The sequence below is a fragment of the Propithecus coquereli genome, unplaced genomic scaffold, assembly GCF_000956105.1.
Source record: "Propithecus coquereli isolate 6110/MARCELLA unplaced genomic scaffold, Pcoq_1.0 Scaffold145, whole genome shotgun sequence".
Taxonomy (NCBI): domain Eukaryota; kingdom Metazoa; phylum Chordata; class Mammalia; order Primates; family Indriidae; genus Propithecus; species Propithecus coquereli.
Window position 1 is genome coordinate 280,804 of NW_012138858.1, and position 5,844 is coordinate 286,647.

Consider the following 5,844-nt stretch of genomic DNA (forward strand, 5'->3'; position numbering starts at 1 on the left):
AACAGCTAGGCCATTTTATATTCTCATCAGCAGTGTATGAAGGTTCCCATTTCTCTACATCCTCACCAACACTTGTTACTGTCTTTTTGATTGTAGCCATCTAGGTTTTGTGATAAGGATGCAAACAGAAGGCCAGAGGTCTTCAGGGACGTAGTGAATGTGAAGTTGTGTCTTATTTTGGCTTTTCCTTTGATTTTTATGTGTGCATCATTTTGTAACATACTGCTTGTGATTTTTAGTTCTGAGATCTGTCAGTATCACATTAGTTTTCCAGGAACCTGAATTTCTCAATCAAGCTTTGAAAAAACATTTTCTGACTGGCTCATGTTTTAGTCTTTATTGTAATAATAAAATGCATTCAGAAAGATGTTTTCAGGCCGGGCATGATGGCTCACGCCTGTAATCCTAACACTCTGGGAGGCCAAGGCGGGCGGATCGTTTGCTCTCAGGAGTTCGAGACCAGCCTGAGCAAGAGTGAGACCCCCGTCTCTACTAAAAAAAAAAATGGAAGTTAGCTGGACAACTAAAAATATATAGAAAACAAAAATTAGCCAGGCATGGTGGCACATGCCGTAGTCCCAGCTACTCGGGACTCTGAGACAGTAGAATCACTTGAGCCCAGGAGTTTGAGGTTGCTGTGAGCTAGGCCGATGCCACAGCATTCTAGCCTGGGCAATAGAGTGAGACTCTGTCTCAAAAAAAAAAAAGAAAGATGTTTTCTTTTTAGATAAGCATAAATAAAACAATTTGAAAAAAAGTATTTGTACTTATCAAACAGCTTTCGTTTCCTTGATATTTATACAAAGTAGCTGCTAGTAGAACATAAATTCATTATTAATAAATCAGCATTGCATAACTAGCAGCATCAGCATCACCTGGGAAGTTGCTAGAAATGGAAATTCTCAGCCCCCTCCGTTAGTATATGCCTGGATATGTGTATATCTTTGAAAGATAAACAGTGTTATTTTGTCTATTTGTGTTTTAATGTGCCAAAATGGTATTCTGCCTTAGAACTACTTTTTAAAAATTCAGTACCATGTTTTTAAGAATTATCTATATTGTGCCACACAGTCTGTCTACGTATGTGTCTGTATGTAGCTCACTGTTTGGGCACCTGCAGAGTGTTTACTTGTGAGATTTACTATTAATGTTCTGCTTATCCATTCACCAAGTGGTAGCTACCTGGATTGCCTTCATCTCCTTGACACTATAGCTAGGACTGTGATTAACACCCTCCTGTGTTCCTTCAGGTGTCTGTGTAAGAGTCCCCTGGGTGCATGCTGGGGAAGGGGTTGCCTAGTCACAGCGGCAGGGACTGCACTAGAGCACCTCTCTAGGAAGGCACTGCGGGTGCCTTGTGCCCAGGGCTCCTGCATGCCCGTGTCCCGGGCCACACACGGTGTTACCCAGCTGTCTTATTTTTGCCAATGTGAGGAGTATAAAGTGATTTCTCATTCTTATTTACATTTTTCTTGAACATCTCTTTATATTTTGTGAGCTATTCAGATTTCTCCTGTGAATAGCCAGTTCATATATTTGGTTCTTTTTTTAAATTAGGTTGCATTTTTGCTCCTGAGGATTTGGAGGAGTTCTTGCATAATAATCCATTTGGGTTTGCATATCCCTCTCCTTTATCTGTGGTCCTTTTTGGAACAGAAATCTTTAATGTAATCAAATCCATCGTTTTGTTTGTGTGTGTGTTTATTTCTGAATTGTGGACAGTTACAAAGATATTTTCCACAGCTGCTTCTGTTAGCTTCATAATTTTTCCTTTTACATTTAGGACTTCAGTCTCTCTGGAGCTAACCTTTCCATCTGTCCTTACTGAGGTACCTGTATCTTCTGTAGTCACGTCAGTTGTTTTAAAATTTCAAAGCCATATTATTAGGAACATAAATGGACACATTCTCTGCATCTTCTTGAGCTGCTGTTCTTCAGTATAAATGTTCCTTTTTGACCCTTGTGATGTTTTCTTGACTTAAAGTGTCAAAAAACAATATTCAGTTTACTACTTCAGGTTTTTTGTTCCTCTTTGGTATATCTATCCCATTTTTTTTTTTTTTTTTTCCTTAATCCCATTCTTAAATTTTTCAAAATTTCTGTCTCTTTTGGTTGGTTGGTTTGATTTTATAACAGCTTTATTGATACGTAATCCACATATCATGCAATTCATCCATTTAAAGTATACAATTCAATGATTTTTAGTATTTCAGAGTTGTGCAACTGTCACCACAATCAACTTTGGAACATTTGCATCACTGTAAAGAGAAACGTGGTGTCCTTCAGCTGTGATTCCCCAATCCCTGTGTTCCCTCCAACTCAAAGCAACCACTAACCCTTCTGTCTCTTTGAGTTTGTCTATCTGATCATTTCACATAAATGGAATCATCAATATGTGGTCTTTTGTGATTAGCTTCTTTTACCAAATATAACAATTTCAAGATTTATCATGTTGTGGCATATATCAGTATTTTATTTATTCTTATTGCCGAATAATATTCCATTGCATGGATATACCACACATACCACATTGTGTTTATTCATTCATTAGTTGATAGATATTTCAGCTGTTTCCACTATTTGGCTGTTATAAATAATGCTGCTGTGAACATTTGTGTACAAGTTTTTGTGTGGACAGTTCCCTTGGGTATATACTCAGGAGGAGAACTGCTGGGTCATATGGTATTATAACTCTGTGCTTAACACATTAACTGCCATGTGAGTTGCATTTAACTCACGCTAGTTTCGAGCCCCAGGCCTCGTGAAGCATATGTAACTCACATGTCTCTTCACCTTGAGAGCCACGAGAACTGTTTTTCAAGTTGCATATAACTCATGCACAAAAAACAATAAAAAATAACAAATTTTCATTAAATTAGAAAGGATCGTTTTGCTTTTGAAGTTTTTATTCCATTTTCGTAATAAAACACTGTGGCCCCAAGGAAAAAATTTTTTTTTCTGGTGTGGCAATGTGTTAATCTTTTGAGGAACTGCCAGACTGTTTTCCAAAACAGCTAGGCCATTTTATATTCTCATCAGCAGTGTATGAAGGTTCCCATTTCTCTACATCCTCACCAACACTTGTTACTGTCTTTTTGATTGTAGCCGTCTAGGTTTTGTGATAAGGATGCAAACAGAAGGCCAGAGGTCTTCAGGGACGTAGTGAATGTGAAGTTGTGTCTTATTTTGGCTTTTCCTTTGATTTTTATGTGTGCATCATTTTGTAACATACTGCTTGTGATTTTTAGTTCTGAGATCTGTCAGTATCACATTAGTTTTCCAGGAACCTGAATTTCTCAATCAAGCTTTGAAAAAACATTTTCTGACTGGCTCATGTTTTAGTCTTTATTGTAATAATAAAATGCATTCAGAAAGATGTTTTCAGGCTGGGCATGATGGCTCACGCTTGTAATCCTAACACTCTGGGAGGCCAAGGCGGGCGGATCGTTTGCTCTCAGGAGTTCGAGACCAGCCTGAGCAAGAGTGAGACCCCCGTCTCTACTTAGGAAGGGACAGACAGGTGTGTGCAGGCGGTTCCAGCACCAGGGAAGTGGGATTATGCAGAAGTGAGCGAGCCAGGCGGTCTGCCCTGTGGTCTTCAGGTCCCTATAACAGCTGTAGCATTCGATGTGGGGCTGTTATTTGAATTGAACTGTTCCTGTCTGCTCTTCTTCTGCAGTGATAGGAACAGTCCTTGCTGTAAGAACTGTCAGTTTGAGACTGCCCAGAAGAAGTGCCAGGAGGCTATTAATGCTACTTGCAAAGGCGTGTCTTACTGCACAGGTATGTGCTCTTGTTGCTTCTCTTGGAATTCTGTGGCTCAAGTGTATATGCGTGTGTTTGAAAAACAAGATTATATTTTGTCCGGACGAAAGCAATCCTTTTTTAACCTCACTTGCAGAGCCGAGTTTATGGGCCTCTATAGTTGACATTGGTGTATGTGAGACCCATTTTTTTTATATTTCTCCTTCATTCTCATCACTCTCCTTCTCTTTTCCCTCACAGACATCCATCCTACTGTGGTTAGTATATGCCTGGATATGTGTATATCTTTGAAAGATAAACAGTGTTATTTTGTCTATTTGTGTTTTAATGTGCCAAAATGGTATTCTGCCTTAGAACTACTTTTTAAAAATTCAGTACCATGTTTTTAAGAATTATCTATATTGTGCCACACAGTCTGTCTACGTATGTGTCTGTATGTAGCTCACTGTTTGGGCACCTGCAGAGTGTTTACTTGTGGGATTTACTATTAATGTTCTGCTTATCCATTCACCAAGTGGTAGCTACCTGGATTGCCTTCATCTCCTTGACACTATAGCTAGGACTGTGATTAACACCCTCCTGTGTTCCTTCAGGTGTCTGTGTAAGAGTCCCCTGGGTGCATGCTGGGGAAGGGGTTGCCTAGTCACAGCGGCAGGGACTGCACTAGAGCACCTCTCTAGGAAGGCACTGCGGGTGCCTTGTGCCCAGGGCTCCTGCATGCCCGTGTCCCGGGCCACACACGGTGTTACCCAGCTGTCTTATTTTTGCCAATGTGAGGAGTATAAAGTGATTTCTCATTCTTATTTACATTTTTCTTGAACATCTCTTTATATTTTGTGAGCTATTCAGATTTCTCCTGTGAATAGCCAGTTCATATATTTGGTTCTTTTTTTAAATTAGGTTGCATTTTTGCTCCTGAGGATTTGGAGGAGTTCTTGCATAATAATCCATTTGGGTTTGCATATCCCTCTCCTTTATCTGTGGTCCTTTTTGGAACAGAAATCTTTAATGTAATCAAATCCATCGTTTTGTTTGTGTGTGTGTTTATTTCTGAATTGTGGACAGTTACAAAGATATTTTCCACAGCTGCTTCTGTTAGCTTCATAATTTTTCCTTTTACATTTAGGACTTCAGTCTCTCTGGAGCTAACCTTTCCATCTGTCCTTACTGATGTACCTGTATCTTCTGTAGTCACGTCAGTTGTTTTAAAATTTCAAAGCCATATTATTAGGAACATAAATGGACACATTCTCTGCATCTTCTTGAGCTGCTGTTCTTCAGTATAAATGTTCCTTTTTGACCCTTGTGATGTTTTCTTGACTTAAAGTGTCAAAAAACAATATTCAGTTTACTACTTCAGGTTTTTTGTTCCTCTTTGGTATATCTATCCCATTCTTTTTTTTTTTTTTTTCTTAATCCCATTCTTAAATTTTTCAAAATTTCTGTCTCTTTTGGTTGGTTGGTTTGATTTTATAACAGCTTTATTGATACGTAATCCACATATCATGCAATTCATCCATTTAAAGTATACAATTCAATGATTTTTAGTATTTCAGAGTTGTGCAACTGTCACCACAATCAACTTTGGAACATTTGCATCACTGTAAAGAGAAACGTGGTGTCCTTCAGCTGTGATTCCCCAATCCCTGTGTTCCCTCCAACCCAAAGCAACCACTAACCCTTCTGTCTCTTTGAGTTTGTCTATCTGATCATTTCACATAAATGGAATCATCAATATGTGGTCTTTTGTGATTAGCTTCTTTTACCAAACATAACAATTTCAAGATTTATCATGTTGTGGCATATATCAGTATTTTATTTATTCTTATTGCCGAATAATATTCCATTGCATGGATATACCACACATACCACATTGTGTTTATTCATTCATTAGTTGATAGATATTTCAGCTGTTTCCACTATTTGGCTGTTATAAATAATGCTGCTGTGAACATTTGTGTACAAGTTTTTGTGTGGACAGTTCCCTTGGGTATATACTCAGGAGGAGAACTGCTGGGTCATATGGTATTATAACTCTGTGCTTAACACATTAACTGCCATGTGAGTTGCATTTAACTC

The 5,844-nt window shown here is 38.5% G+C and overlaps 1 protein-coding gene across 1 annotated transcript in view; it reads left to right on the top strand.

Annotated features, from left to right (window-relative positions):
- Positions 1–5,844, top strand: part of ADAM17 (ADAM metallopeptidase domain 17) — a 69,236-nt gene that overhangs the window by 47,157 nt on the left and 16,235 nt on the right. The window lies entirely within an intron of this gene.